This window comes from Glycine max, chromosome 20 (assembly GCF_000004515.6).
Source record: "Glycine max cultivar Williams 82 chromosome 20, Glycine_max_v4.0, whole genome shotgun sequence".
NCBI classification, from domain to species: Eukaryota; Viridiplantae; Streptophyta; class Magnoliopsida; order Fabales; family Fabaceae; genus Glycine; species Glycine max.
In genome coordinates, this window is record NC_038256.2 from 7,921,728 (window position 1) to 7,938,977 (window position 17,250).

General features: G+C 33.8%; 1 protein-coding gene across 2 annotated transcripts in view; it reads left to right on the forward strand.

The window, feature by feature from the left end:
• The window catches only part of LOC100791997 (serine carboxypeptidase-like 17), a 38,870-nt gene extending 25,603 nt beyond the window's left edge, over positions 1 to 13,267 (forward strand). For both annotated transcript variants that reach the window (XR_005890205.1, XR_420172.4), the window contains exon 13: positions 13,026 to 13,267. The gene's annotated coding sequence lies outside the window, so the exon portion shown is untranslated. The remainder of the gene's footprint in view (positions 1 to 13,025) is intronic.
• The last annotated feature ends 3,983 nt before the right edge of the window (positions 13,268 to 17,250 follow it).

A 17,250-nucleotide genomic window follows, 5' to 3' on the forward strand; every position in this document is an offset into this window, starting at 1 on the left:
CCGAGTTTTTTTTTTTTGGAACAACCAAAGGATTAATATATTAACGAAGACACAAAGTAGAGTCACCAGTAGTGCCAACTACTCTGCAAACGTTTTATTGGAAGTTAAAGGGATAAAGAGAGACCCCGATGGGTTTCTACAAGCCAGATACGGATAAAACAAAATACAAACATACATCCTTCATCTTATTGTAGCATTTATGTGTGTCACCCATACCAGTATAGGTCATCCACAACAGACCCATGCACATTCATGACCACTAAAGCTATCCCAAACATCCTCCCACGTCCACTGTCTAGACGTAAAGAGACCACCATGCTTTGTATCTACATTCATCAAACACAGTTTCAATATCTTTTCTTCCCTCATAGAAAAAATGTCATTTTGGTGCCTCCAAATAGCCCATATCAATATTTCCCACGTGTTGCTAGAAATGGCTTTGCACATCTTGCAGCAATAGTAGCGACACCAAAGTTCATGCGCAAACTGACAAGTGAAGAATAAGTGTTGTTCTGTGTCTCTATTGTCGAGTTGCAAAGGATGCAATTTGTGTCACTACCACCTGGAAAAATGTTTTGTTTGTGCAGATTGGCCTTTGTTTGGATCCTATTGTAGTGTAGTCTCCACACGAAGCCCCTAACCTAACCTTTGATGTAACCTTTACTTTCCACATTTGTATATAGAATTTTCCTTTAACAAAATCAATCTCAACATGCATATTCTCATACACCTCCCTAACAACATAATCATTTGTTTGTCCTTGACCCCATCCCCATTCATCACTTTTAGTTTTAGATGGTAGGATCCATTGTAGGTGACGCCTGAATTGTTGATTGAGATTAGCTTCCCACATAAATCATGATCTGCGCCATGTAAAGGCCAAAGACCATTGGTCACCCGTCCATGCAGCCATTTCGGCCAACTTATTGATTTTTTGTAGTGAATTTGAGAACAATCTCGGGAACTTGGTAGCCAATGTTTCCTCTCCCACCAATTTCCCATACCTAAAACTCACACCCCTCCCATCACCCAAAACTCTCATCACCCCCTTTGAAACCAACCATGTGTATTTATCCATAGCCCCCCATTTTGTATGGGTGAACACACAACATCCCATTTAATCCAAGCTACCTCCCTCTCCCCCTCCCCCCCTCCCTTCCCTTTGGTTAGCCCCCCACAAAAAAAAATCTTTGAATTCTATTTAATATTGAAATGACCTTCCTAGGAATTCTAAAGAAAGAGATATAGTACAAGGGGATAGAGGATAATATTTGATTAAGCTAGTTGTCCCTCTAAAAGACAAGTGCTTCCTCCTCCAATTAGCTAACTTCTTGGTTAGCTTGTCAATAATCGGTTGCCATGTAGATAGTCTCCTAGCATTTGCACCAACTAGAAGACCCAAGTAGGTACAAGGGAGGCACATTCCTTTAGAATTCAAAACTCTTGCATTGGTGATGACTTCATGTGCTCCACATGAATTCCCAAAAGGCTACTCTTGAAGAAATTACTTTTAAGCCTGAAGCCATTTCAAAACACCCTAAGATTGTCTTCAAAGTGATGATGTCTATCATCGATTTTCTAGTGAAGAAAATTGTATCATCCGTAAATTCAAGTAAAGAAATTCGCAAATTTCCTTTACCAATTGGGACCTCCAAAAGTAAACCTTTAGCCTCTGCCTCCCTCACCAAGCCACACAAACCCTCTGCAACATCCAAAAATTAGAAAGGAGTTAAGGGATCACCTAGCCGGAGGCCTTTTTCGGGAAAAACTTCCTCCACTAGGCTTTCATTGACAAGAACAGAGATTGAGGAGGATTGTAAACAATCCCATATCCATTGTATGCACATAGCACAAAGGCCATTCTGAAAAAGGATGTATGCTAAGAAACCCCACCTCACGGAGTCATATGCTTTCTCAAAATTGGCTTTAAAGACAAAACATGGCTTCTTCTTAGACTTTGCTTCATGTACAACCTTGTTGGCTATCAACAGCCCACCCAATATATTCTTACTCCCCATGAAAGTCGATTGTCTAGTGTCTATAATGCTACACACGACTTTGCTAATTCTCTTAGCCAAGATATTTGCAATAATCTTATATAGGCGTCAATTAAGGGAAATGGGTCTATATTCCCCTTGGCCTTGTGGATTCTCTTTCTTTGTGATAAGAGTCAAGAATGAATCATTAGATCCTTTAGGTAACCACTAACTGTCTGTATCCATGGAATTCATTAACAGCGCTCAAGATATCCCCTTTGATCACATCCCAACAAGCTTTAATGAAATTGAAGCTTAGCCCATCTGGCTCAAGGCTCTTGTTACCATCATAATTCCAAACTACCGCTTTGACCTCCTCTTTGGTAAATACCCCCACAAGCATAATATTTTCCTCCTTCGAAATAGAGTTGAACCTCCCCTCTTCCAACAAGAAATCCATCTCACCTTCATCAAATAATTTATTTTTTGAAAGTACCCCTTAATTTATTTTTTTACCAACAAAGGACCCTCACACCAATTCCCCCCACTTACAACCTCTTGATGTTTTTCTTCCTTCTCTTCCAATTGATGATGGTATGGAAGAACTTTGTGTTTTCATCCCTTTCCCTTATCCACTTCACTCTCGAATTTTGGTAAAGAATATATTCATAAATCTTTAAACATTTTCCAAAAGTATTTTAACATTGTTTCTCTTTCACTTGCTTCCTCCAAAGAAATGCCCCCTAGTTCCTCCTTTGAGTTCATGTTGTTTATATTAGACACCAAGGATTCAATAAGTGCTTGTTGACTCCCAAACTTCTCCACACTCCATTTCTTGATATCCTTCTTCAAATGTTTTAGTTTCTCCTTGACAACAAAAGCCCCCCACCCTTGGATATTGTATCATTCATAAGCCTTCTTTACAAAATCAACCAACCTTAGCTCCTTTAACATAAAATTGAAGGCTTTAAAAGGTATAGGCCCCCAATCAATGACTTTTTGTTGCACAATGATCGAGCAATGGTCGGAAATGGATCCATCAATCCCCAATTGGGTTGAGTTTGGCCAAGTGTGTAGTCAGTCCATGGAGACCAAAGCCCTATCCAATCTTGTACTCATACTCCTACTCATCACTCTCACCCAAGTAAACTTCCTCCTTATCCATGGTATTTCAAACAATCCCATATTGTCGATGAAGTTGTTGAACTCATGGATTTCCTTATTCCAATGTTGTGATGCATGTCTTCCCAACCTCTTGTCTTGGGATCTTATGGAATTAAAATTACCAATGACACACCATAATCCATCACTCACCCTCCCTTTGAGCAAATTCAGTTCTTCCCACAAAGTCCTTTTGTCAATTAACACGCATGGTGAATACACATTCACAATTTTAATGATTTCGTCCCACTCAACCCACCTACTTGGATGAAGAGAAAACCAAGCTCTCCTTCCCAAGAGATCACTTGGAATGTTCCTTGCTCCCATAAACACAATAATCCTCCAGAAGAATTCACAGTCAATACTTGTTTCCACTCCACAAGGTCATCACCCCACAAAGCCCTACACAACTTTTTATTTACATTTTCTATGTTTGTTTCTTGTAAGCAAACAAATATTGGATCCTCTCTTGCAATTAGATTCTTAATCGCCTTCCACTTCACCTTGCTCCCATGACCTTCATGGACAATTGCATGTACCCTTTACTTCCTTTCCTTTTTTCTCTCTTATATCTTCCTCTTTGTTCCTTGTCTCCATGTTAATGACTTGGTTCATAGCATCTTGCTTATTGCCTCGACATTTAACCCTTATTTGATCCACCATATCACATATTATAACTGCTTCGGTGATGTCATTTTTGACCCTTGTTACTTTCTTCCCTTTGTCCTCTCCCTCAACTTTGTTACACCTTATATCCTTATAATCGTAAAAAAAAGAGGTAGCTTTTGGACTATGAGGCTCTACTAGGTTCCTCTGTGGCCTTTGTTTTTCAGGTAAGTTGGTTGTTGACCAAAGTAAGTATCCGGTTCGATGCATTAAGCATCAAATCATGCTCCTCCACCCATGACCTTTCTCTGTCTTCACTCCCTTCTTCCTCGGAAAACTCTTACCTCTCCAATCCCACCCAACCGCCCTCCACGAATTCAACTGTTGATTGGTTTCCCTTTCATGACCAATCTCTTTGGCACTCACACCTTCTCCCCTTATTCGTTGAATCTTCCACCAGCCACACCCCAAACATCATCACACCCACCTCGTACTTTTGGAAGAAAGCTATAGGTGTTTGTGTTGACGTTCTAGTAAGGACTCTTGCTTGATTCAACCTTTCCATGTTGCTCATTTCATCTGCTACTACCACTAGGCTCCCCATAAGACTCACTAGTTTTAAAAGGCATCCTTATTCCACAAGTTTAGATCGAGGAATGCCACATACCCTTATCCAAACCAATCTATGCCCCAAAACCATTTGAGGTTGCCATGGTGAAAACAAGGCAAACCATCTCTCCAACCAGCTTTTGTTCTCTATTATTTCCTCTAGATTATGCTCTTCATTCCTAGATAGCAGCATCATCCTATCCCCCAAATGCCTTAGCCTTAATGATGAGAAGCCATGTAAGAAGAAAACTTCCCAAATGCTTATAATTGAATCCTTCTCTATCATCCACCCGATATAGCATCTCTATAACCAAGAGGAGTTCATGTCCCCTATACTAATTCACATATTATTGTATCTATCGACCGATTCCATACATTTTTCCACCCAAAACCGATTATATTTCTAGTATTCCATGTGCACCATACTACAACACTTCACATGATTGATCATCTAGATATCTTAGCTTTGTACTTCAAACAAGTTTGAACATGTAGGAAATGATCTCTAAATGACCTTGGAGACACAATAGAGTATTACTAATGGACATAGTTTCCATATAGTACACAAACAAGTGGTCCAAATTTTCCATATCATCAAGAAAAAAAAAAACACATCAATGAGATTGTAACACCACATTCCTTCTTATAATTAGATTATCACGACATGACATCTTATCAAGAAAGACTCTCTATAGCGAAAACTAAACCTTAGGAGGGACCTCCAATTTCCACACATTTTCTAAGAACACATCATTATGAGAGCCTTCCTCAAATCATGGATTACACTGTAGGATGTGCTTACCAAGTCTAAGCCCGACTTGTCAATAGGTCACACCCACTGATCTCTATGACCCATTTGAACGACATGAGCTCAAGAGATAGTTTATATATATATATATATATATATATATATATATATATATATATATATATATTAAAATAAATTGTACAAATTTTTAGACATGAGTTTTCATGCTTTTCCAACTTCCCTAAATTTCCAAATACTAGTATAAGTGAAATTTATACAATTCCAACTATTATCAAAATTATACAGAAATTTTGAAAGATTTTTTTTTCCGATTGTTTAGCTTCCTCAATATTGTTAAACGCTAATATATGGATTAAATTTACACAATTTAAAGTAGTATATGATTCAAAAATAATAAATAGATAGCATTCCAATTAAGATAATAATACGATTTTATATAGTCATATATATATAATGATAGTATAAATAATTTTACACAATCATTCTATCAGAAAGATGATTATACACTGACAATATAAAAAGTTTTATATAGTCATCTTATCACAACCCATTATGTATGATAAATTTGTTGACTTTTAAAATAATTATCTTAAAGTAATTCAAACAGTGATTTCTGATTGAATGACGATATAAAATTGTTTTACATTGTGAGTGTATGAGTATTAATCTCAAAACACAAATATGTGGACTGAAAAAACTAATACTTACATTATGTAAAGTAAAAGTTAATTAACATACATTCTAAAAAAGATTTAGTTACCCATTTAGCCTTGTAGTTTCCAAATTTATCTCTTTTAATCCTTATAATTAATAAGTGAATTTTTTAATCCATGAAGTTTATATTTTAATTTTCATAAAGTCTCTGCCGTTAAATTTTTTTAACTCCGTTAGTGATAGGGAAGCATATAGCAGCAGGAGACAAAGAGCATGAAACAAGGAAGCTAACCTAGATGGCGCAAATGAAATGCAAAATTGCATATTGTTGGCTGATGGTATTACAAGGGACAGCATAACCATAAATGGAATTAGCCAATGATTTAGAAAATATTCCCTGAGCACGAAAGGACAAATTCTATTATTAGGGAACTAGTATAAATAAAGAAATTGTAAAATGATGAGATATGAACAAAAATATAAGCTTCATTTCCTTCTGTGCCTTCTTCATTTTTCTTCCTTGCATTCTGGAGGTGCTGGCCTCGAATCCAATTTTCTGCTAACATTTTGGTGCTCTCGTTGCACCCTCCCATGGCCACGAGATCCACAACTACTTCTGATCGGCTGGAGGATGCTCTTACCAAGCTCACCACTCAAAAACTATATCTCACTCACACTATTCAACAACTCACTCACAAAATCGATGCGCTCATTCATCATCTGCCGAAATCGGCACCACCCAGCCACTCACCTTCTTCTTTTTTCGCCATCCCCACCTTCCATGGCTGCCTGTCCCTTTACTCCGACCATGCTAGACCACAACACTCACCAGCCCACCCCTTTTCGCCACCTTCCTCTTCCACTATCACTCCATCTTCTTCCTTTGCGAAGGCACTCCTCGCACACACACCCATGCTGACCCCGCCGCCACTTCCGCCGTTGCCTTCGTCACCGCCTCCGTCGTTGCCTCTGTCACTCGAGATGACTCCATCACCCATGCTTACCGCACCCACAACCATGCCGCCTCTGCTAGCCAGGTTGCCTCCGCCGCCACCTCCGCCGTTCGAACCCATACAGTCGCAGCCCACAACCTTGTCGTGGCCCATAACCTTGACGGGTCCAGTTTCCATTATGGTTGTTTCCCTCCTTGCTAACAGCAACCTCCACGTGTCCTCCGACCACCACATGATCACCATTCCTCGAGTCCGCAACGAGCACTTTAGCCGCTGCGAGGAGCTCGACCACTCCTTCTTCCTCAACTTTTACGCTGCAAAATGGCTCTGCTTCCACAACACCAACCTCCATTCACTCATTCCTTCACCCATTTTAATTTGGGATCCTGGATCAAATTTTGAAACCATGGTTTGAAGCCCCAACACCTTGAGGGCAAGGTGTTTTTGATGGGGCAGAGAGTGATAAGGAAGCATACAGCAGCAGGAGACAAAGAGCATGAAACAAGGAAGCTGACCTGGATGGCGCAAATAAAATGCACAATTGCAGATTGTTGGCTGTTGGTACTACAGGGGACAACATAACCATAAATGGAATTAGCCAATGATTTAGAAAATATTCCCTGAGCACAAAAGGACAAATTTTGTTATTAGGGAACTAGTATAAATAAAGCAATTGTAAAATGATGAGATATGAACAAAAATATAAGCTTCCTTTCCTTCTGTGCCTTGTTCTCTTTTCTTCCTTGCATTCTGGAGGTGCTGGCCTCGAATCCAGCTTTTTACTAATAGTTAGTTAAAAGTTTTAATGGTAGAGACCTTTTGGAAATTAAAATATAAGACTAAAAATCCACTTATAAACTATTGGGACTAAAATGAATAAATTTAAAAATTATAAGAATTAAATAGATAATTAAACCTTAAAAAAACTTATTAAATAATTATGCAAACTATTCCAATTTGACCTCATCCAATAATTTATTGGTATAAATGTTGCATTCGTAATCATGGAAACATTGTAGATGAAAACATAAAAAGATATTGTTAAATTTAGAATTGGACTAATAATCACTGGAAAAACTTAATTGCACACTTTCTCTAGAATATTAGTCTCTTCGTGATGCATAATTTTCTTAATGAGTTTCATTATATATCCACACTATATATAATTTGTTTGTCAAAAACACTACTACTACAAAAAATGTCTTTTACGACGGTTAAAAGACCCATTCAACGACGGTTTACAAACTGTCTTTGTATTCAATGTCGTAAAAAAGTTTAACTTTTTACGACGGTTATAAAGGAACCGTTGTAGAAAAGTGTAATTTTCTAAGACGGTCATTAATTAACGGCCGTCTTAGAAAGTGGACATTCTAAGACAGTCATTAGCTAACAACCGTCTTAGAATGTTCATTTTTTAAGACGGTCGTCTAATAACCGTCTTAGAAAATCCACTTTCTAAGATAGTCATTAGTTAACAACCGTCTTAGAAAGTGGACATTCTAAGACGGTCATTAGCTAATAACCGTCTTAGAATCATTTAATTTTCAAAAAATATTTAGAAAACCAGTAAAAATATGTAGTTATTTCTCCAAAATAAGTTGAACCTAGCACACTAAATTACAAGAACTTCTGTGATTAAAATTTAATGTTTGGTTATAGTTTTCTCCTCCAGCTTTGAATTCAAACTATAGCAGACAACAGACAATACCAATTCACAATTGCATATATGATAAGAGTAACTTCAAACATATGAAAGTAAAAATAACAAACTCATGAACAACATAGTTTAAAATATACCCCAAAAACAATAAAGTTGATAACATTTACAATCATCAACTCAGTAATTGTGAACGACTCCAAGCAAGCACTCCCGCTCAACACATTTAAAAACATAAACAAATACAAATCAAGTAACTATTTGGATAAATCCATTATTATAAATAAAGAATAAAAGATCCATTATAACATGAAGAATTAAAAGATTGAAACATAGTGAAAGAATATATAAATACCTGTTATATTATATGTGAACAAAGATGATTAAGATTATGCCTGATAGTCTAGACTTGGTGTTCCAATCTTCCAACCAAAATTTATAATTAAATGTAATTATTTGTTAAAAAATTCTATCTACAGGATGCATAATCAAACATAATAGAAAACTGAAATTTAAGTTTCCTTCAAAATGTTATACGCTATTAGAAGCATCATTATTTAATAAATAAATAAATTATAAATGAATATAATAATTATAACGTTTCCTAGATATTGTTGACTTCAAATATTGATAACATGTGATTAAATATGAATTTGTGGTTTATTTTCTAGCTGGAATCAATATTTAGACATATTTGTTACCAAATTGACCATTGTAAATTAAGAACTACTTTTAAAGCACATGTAAATAAACCAAATAAGCCAAAAAGTTGGAATCAATAAAGCACATGTAAATTAATTACATAATTATATTATCAATTAGTTTTGAGAACTACTTTTAATCTAGTCAATAGTCATTATATTATAATACTTAGCTATTACGTTCATTTCGTTTATCAAGTTTTATACAGACTTAAATTACAAATTACATGTTAATATATATATTGCCTCAAATTAATATAGTTGAAATAAAACTTCCAATTGAAATGAAATTCTTTTAATATTCATATGTTAAACGCGCTTTTATATTAGAATATAAAGTTAATTTTCTGACTGTAACTATTTGAGCTTTATTTTTTAAAATTAATTAATTAAAAATTATGTATGTCACTCTTTCACGATGGTACGTGAAATTAATATTTTTTTTCCAGATCTAATTAATTTTAAGGTACAAGTAAAAGTGATAAATCATATAAGCAACATCAATTAGCTGAAACAATTACTTACTCACTTTCTCTTGATCCCCGTTCACCAATAACTCCTGGGCTTCTTGGTCCACTAACAGCCTTGTTCAACTGAAATAAATAAATAAAAAGCTCAATTTGCATAAAGCAGAATATATGACCATAAAGAGAATGTCATTATTTTCAATACAATAAAACAGAATCATAAAATCAACCACTGACTGAATTCATGCAAGTGTGCATTGGAAAAGATTTAAAAACTAAGATTATGAATTATAGACAAAATTTGTTAATTGTCAAAACATTAAAAATAAATCATAAATGCCAAATATATATTTGCCAAATAGTTGTAGTAATCATCAATGTGAGAGAAAATTTATGACAAGCAAAGCATGGAAACTTCAAAGCAATAATATAGCAGACCCAAATTATTTAAATTGAAAGGTGAGACCAATGCATATTGGACAAAGTCATCAAGACTAGTGCACATGGGGCATAGAGTAGTGCACAGTGAGGCACAATTTTCGTGATACAATCATGTGGGATCTCCACAATTCAAATCCTTCAATGTTTTGAAAAGAAAAATGAAATAAGCAAGAGGGAAGCACAAAAAAAGATTACATGGTGATGTTGAGGTCTTCTCTCTCCTAGGATTACCCGCAGGTCCCACACACCCTCCATTCACGGACTTCTACTCCATTCCCATTTCCCATACCACCCCCAACCAAAAAATTAAAATTAATTAACAACAAACATGAGAAATTTGGGTTGAGAAAAAAAATTGCCAACTTTTAATGGGTCTTTACCTTTCTTCTTTGATGGGTCTTTAGTAGTTTGTGAGCAACCACTGATTTGAGAGAGAGAGAGAGAGAGAAAGTGAGAAGCTAAATAAATAGTGCAAGGAGAAGCTGTGCACTTGGGTTTTGTCAGGCTTTAAAAGCCACAAACCTTTCAGGGGAGTATCTCATAATAGAAAACTAAGAAATTTAAAGCTAGACCAAATCGGATGGGATGTGTGGGAGGTAAATCAACCTCTGCTGCAGTGGTAGCAGACTGCAATAACCAAAACATATTTGGGTTAGGTAGGGGATGAAAGGATAAAGTATTCCAAAGAGAAAACTCCTTTTGAGTAAAAGCTATTCCAAGACTAATTCAAGAAACAAAACAACTCACTTCGAAAGAATAATTGGCAGTAGTATCAATAGATGTTATAGAAAATTGCAAACTTAATGTGCATTGACAAGAAAGAATACGTAAAATTAAAGATATTTATGTGCAGGATGAAGCAACCCACTCTTTCTGGTGGATTCTAAAATTAGTAAAAGTGTAGAAATCATTTACACATTATATATTATTTTCTCAATTAGAACCATTATTTGTGTATTGTCAATGATATGAAGTTTTACAACAGGTTTGAAAGAAAAATGAACTTAACATAACCAACAAACCATGAGATTATTTTGTCTACCAAAACCAAAATGAATAGCAAAAGAATCTTAGATTAATTGCTAATAGGCACTACATATTTGCAATAACCCGGTAAACAACCATCCATAGAATAGAAAGCATCATATATAATGCAAAAACATTAAAACAATATAAAATGCACCTCATATGCTTTCATAGACTGATCAACAGCTTCCTTTTTCTCATTGCCTGACTTAAATTCGGCAAGATAACAATAATAATCTCCTTTCTTGCAAGCAGAACATTTCAACATCCCTTAATTCACTTGCACAAAATAAAAAATAAAAAATATATCACACCATAACAAAACATGTGGCAGAGAATGAGACACAAATCCTCACATCTTATAGTAAAACACAGTGGATTCACCAGCTGCAGCCAAAGGGATAAGGTGCTCATCAATCACTCTCATAACATCATTACAGATGTTCGATAGCTCCAATTCAACCTTCTGCCTATATTCCTTAATCTGCTTCGCATTCAACTCGTTCCCTTAGAGAAAAATAAAACATCAAAAACAAAGAAAAGCAAAAACAAAACATCACAAATCAAGCCTCACATTACAGGAAAAACAAGAATAACCTTGTCGAGTAGTACATATATGAGATGCACTGATATTCAACACCATATTTTGCTTCTCTTGGTCATGAATGAATTTCAAGAGCTTTGCAAGTTCATGAATTATATTTATTCTCTGAAGCCAAATCAAGTGATCTGCCTCAGCAAAGTAATTAAGTAAATCATTTATCTTTGTTTTCTATCATATATCAAGAATTCAAGGACCAAAAATAATTATTGTGAAGAAGCCATCGAAGCGTTCAAAATGCTAAACCCTAACTACCGCAAGAAGAAAAGGGGGGAAATGGGACTCACCGAGGAAGAGTTCTACGCGAAGCAGTTCGAGATCAACAACGACATCCCGGAGCCTCTCATGACTACGTGCACGCCAGCTCCTCCCCCGTCTCCTTGTCCGTACAGAGGAAGGTTATCCCGAACTCGCCGCAGCCCAGCTCGTGGCCCAGCTCATAGCAGACCTTGATCTCACGGTCCGTCGGAGACTTCATAACGGTGAGCTTTGACCCGTTCACGGCGGCGGCGACGTTAAAACCGTAATCTAAATGGTCTTCCTTTTTTCCCTTTTCGCCTCATGCCGCTACACGATTGGCCGCCTCGTGGCAAGCATGGACCAGGAAGAGCTTGCGTTCATTCGCAAGGCGCATAAGGTGCAGGCGAGGAGGGTGATGCTGGAGGAGGTGGAGAGCTTTCAATATTGGATTGGGTAAAGGGAAGAAGAGAGAAGAAAGAAGAAAAACGGACGTGAAATTTTTTCGTGAAATATGAAAGGACGCGAAATTTGTTTTTTTTAATTATTCAAAGACGGTCATTATAATAAGACCGTCTTTGTATCAGCTTGCTTGTTTATTAAAGGCGATTATTTCAATAACCGTTGTTGTCAACTTTTAGAAAATTACAATAATGCCACCGCTATTATTTTTACAACGTGTGATATTCAACCGTTGTAAGTGTGATGTCGTAAAATAACATTATTGTAGTAGTGATATATAAAATCAAATATAAAATTAATTAGCTCAATATGTTAACAATATTTTGTAATAGTTAGTTAAAGTTATGAAATATTTGACTTTGATAACCTTTAATTTGTGTGAGTTAATTCCTTAAAGTCTACACAGTAGGTATACATATTAAAAAAAAGCAAAAATAATAAAAAAATGTAAATATTTTGAATCATCACAATATATATATATATATATATATATATATATATATATATATATATATATATATATATATATATATATATATATATATATATATATATATATATATATATATATATATATATATATATATATATATATATATATATATATATATATATGCGAACACATAGAAAAAAAATACACCAATATAAATTACATCAAATTATACCATGAATAAATTTAAAAAAAAAATGTGATTTTCATTGCAGGGTGCAGGTCATGTGGCGCAAGAGAGTAAGCCTAAGGAGGTATATGAGATGATTGACAGATGGTTGTCATTTTTTTATATATGAATAATGCATTATTTAATATGTATACATAATTTGGGAGTTTTAGTTTTTACTTTCATTTTACTTTGAAATTTAAGGTTATGTTTCAATTTTTTCTTGTTTTATTATATACCAAAAGGATTTTTTTTATGCCAATAAAGAGAACATAATCTTTTTAGAAATTATGATTTAGAGTTTTCTTAATACAATTATATTACTATATATTTAGATAGGATTTATTTTATAATTGTTTTTTCACAAAAAAAATAAATTTACTTGATATATTAAATTACACCTAAAATCCTATTTTTTTAAGGAAAAGAAAATATTATTAAAATTTGAGCAAAAGGTACTCAATCAAACCCGAGTACTACTTAAAAAGCATAATAACACCAAAATCTGTGTTAAGTAAAATTATCTAAATGATATTCTCTTTATTAAAACTAAGCAAAGTGACTTTCTGTGCCTCTTTACATATTTTAAATTAAATAAAAAATAAAAAGAAAAACGATTTAAAAGTTAAAAAAAATAACTAACAACATGAGAACAGTTTATAGTTATTAGGAGAATAATAAAAATTTAAAAGCATTAAAGATAAAATTATCTAAAATTTATATACATCAAAAATAGATATTTCCTTATTAATAGTATAATATCTATCCACCATATGCCACTGATAACTGAAATGAAGCAAAATAGACAATGATCCAAGCTTCATCCACATATTGTTACGTACCGAAACACCTTAGTTCATCTTTTGGCCTGAAAAAAAGTTCTGGAATCTACACTTGAGGGATTCCTCCCTAATTTCAATCTCCTTTTAAAATAATGTGTTGTCCCGCTCCCTTCCCTTCACCATCCACTTTTTTACTTATTCTTTCCAACATTTTTTTTATTACCGATTAAAAATTATTGAAAATTACAAAATTATAAGTGAAACATATTAAATAAAAAGTTATAACCAATGTTTTAAAAATCAGATCTTATGTCACTGGATTGATGGATCATTGATTGAACCAATAGCGTAAGTATACATATTAATTTTATTATAAATTTAATAATTAATCATGATAATCTGATAATAAGTTGATCTACTAAATAAATTTTAAGGTTCTTTGTTTAATTCTTAGATGTATCATATATTTTGTCGTGTTTTTATTAAATTTTGTATTTTAAAAAAAATAATTAATACCGGTTCAAGCATAGAAGTACTAGTCACGTCAAGTGGAGTTAATTCGGATCACAATACCGATTCTCAGTTTGACTGGTCTGTCTCAGTTTTAAAATTAAACTATGGTTAGAATAAAAAAATGTAATTTTCAAATCAAAATGTTTTAATGACAAAAAAATTTTACGAAGCAAATTATAAGTCTTTTAAACTTGTGTTACTAATGGTTTCCCTTAAGTGCTTGTAAGAGACAAGACAATAAAAAAAAAACATGGAGAAATGTGTGAAGCATTAGCTTCTAGTAAAAGAATCTCAAATTGGAAGATTGTTCAACTTCAGCAAGAAATTAAAAGCAAAAGGGTAATCATAAATTCTATGTCAAAATGTATGTATCAAAAGTTACATATCATTAGAATCATGATTATGAAGGTAATTTAAGTCAAAGAATAAATAATAGAAATTACACATAACTTAAGGGTTATTAAAGCTAATCGCGGCAATTCAAACCACCATTATTTGCATTTGACGCTGGTTCAAAAACCACCACAGTTTAAAGCACCGAGAAGTCTTATTGTGGTTGTTATAAAAACCGCTGAAAAGCAAATTGCCACAGTTATAAACTGCCGCCAATCAGGAAATGAATTTTAATAGCGGCAGTTCAATTACGAAACCAATAAATACTATTTAATATCATGGCAGTTTTGAAACTGCCGTTATTTTTTGCCACAAATTTTAATATGGACTCAAAATAACAAAATAGTTTATTAGAAATCTAGAACAAAATTTGATTAAGATCTTAAATATGATTAATCCCAAATAAAAATATGTTGCAGTTTGGAACCACACAATGATGGCCTACATAATTCAACCGTGAGCATGCTTTTCTATTTCACTTCTAAAAGTCTGATAAGCTCAAGGCAAATAATATATATATATATATATAAAAGTCTGATAAGCTCAAGGCAAATAATATATATATATATAACATATATTCCACTAATAATCCTAATATAAGACATATGTAAAGTTATCATATAAGCTCTTCAATTTTACTCTTATCTACTATAAATATAATCTACTATCAATATAATATTCAAACAACAGGCTAGCAGATAAAGATTAATCTAGAGAGAGAGAATGGAGCAACAACCAGGATTCATCAATTCAATACGAGTATTGCGGGCAATGCGAGCTTGAATAATGATTCACCAAATGGTGGTGGTGGTGATCAGCAGATCAAGGTTTCCTTTCTAGACAAGGTTCTTCCAAACCAAGAGAATGCAAAAGGTTGATTTAATTTATTGAAAGACAATATTCTGGCCAAAATAGTGTACGAGGAGGGGAATCCTTTGAAACCAATGGTCATCATAGAAGACTCGGTTTTTGAAGGACTTTGTGCACCTTGGCAAGATGCGCTATTGGTCAAGCTTACTGCTGGTTTTGAAGTGATAGACCTTGGTAATGACTTTTTATGGTCAAATTTGAAATCGAACGAGGAAGACAAAACAAAAGTGATGGAGCAATGCCCATGGAGATGATCTTTGATCACTACTTAACGGCGCAAACATGGACAACAGAGTTTGTATCTCGTAAGGCAACAACCATATATAAATGGATTCGTTTTCCTGATCTGAACCTCTTCTTCTATGACGAAAGCATCCTTTTGGAAAACCTGTGAGGGTGAACTCAAACACCTTAGATATTCGTGATGAAATTTTCAGATGGGTCCACGTTCTTTTTTCACTTTTTTTTTCGTTGCAATTTTTTTCGGAAATTTGTTTTCTGAATCCGATCCATTTTCCTCCCACGTTCAACCTTTATCTCTGTCATGTTCAGTAACAAACTCACATCCTTATCCTCAAACCCACGTTCTAATACAAATTGGTTGAGCTCTGTGATGGACAAACTCTATGAATAGGATAGAGTGCTATCAGTTTTGTATCACCAAACCTACTTCTCTATTCAGAAAAATACATCATCTATTCAGAGTGAGTAAGGGTCTGGAAAAACAAAGCTGCCTTCGAGTTCGTGCTTGCGTCGCTTCGTGTTTGATCTGCAATGGCTGGAGGTACGCTTGTGCATTTTTTTAGCTTCCGCTATTTGATCTGAATATGACATTTAAATTCATTTGCATGTTTAAATCAGTATGTATATATTTTACATTTGGTATCAGAGCCTTAAAATGCCTCTATCTTGCTTATGTTTTGGAATTATATGGAGTAACGCTATTCTGTTCTATTCAATATGGAAAGAAAAGTAGAGAAGAAAGATGAATACACTACTACAAAAAGCAGTTTTAACATCGATTTATTAACATCGGTTTTGGACAAAACCGATGTTAAGTTAAACGCGGTGGCATAACCGATGTTAACATATCATACGTTAACATCGGTTTTCGAAAAACCGATGTTAACTAATGATTTTAACATCGGTTTTTCAAAAAACCGATGTTAATGCATACACGTTAACATCGGTTTTTTGGAAAACCGATGTTAACATATCACGCGTTAAATCGGTTTTTGAAAAAACCGATGTTAATATAAACTTTTTTTTAATTATTTATATATTTAAATAAAAAACATATATTGCGTTATTAATTATATTTTAATTAAAAAAATAATAATTAATAAACAATAATAAATTCAAAAGGTAAACATTTAAAAATTAAACTAAATTTTTAAAATGAATTTTTAAAATGAATTCAAAAAAATCTTCATAAAAAGGTAAATGGAGAATATTGTTTAAAAATTCTATGAAATCCTACTATATTTATGTTATCGTATCATCTTTAAATTAAAAATAAATTAAAATATTTGTATATATTAATTTGATTTATTGAAAATATATGTTACAGTGGTTTAATTTAAATAATTATAGTTATCTCATATATTTGTAGGATTTAAAAAAATGATATTTTCATTATTTCTAAACAAAATTTTCAGAACAAAAATAAAAATATTTTCATGAGACACGAAAATTATGTTTTAAGTCTTTAAA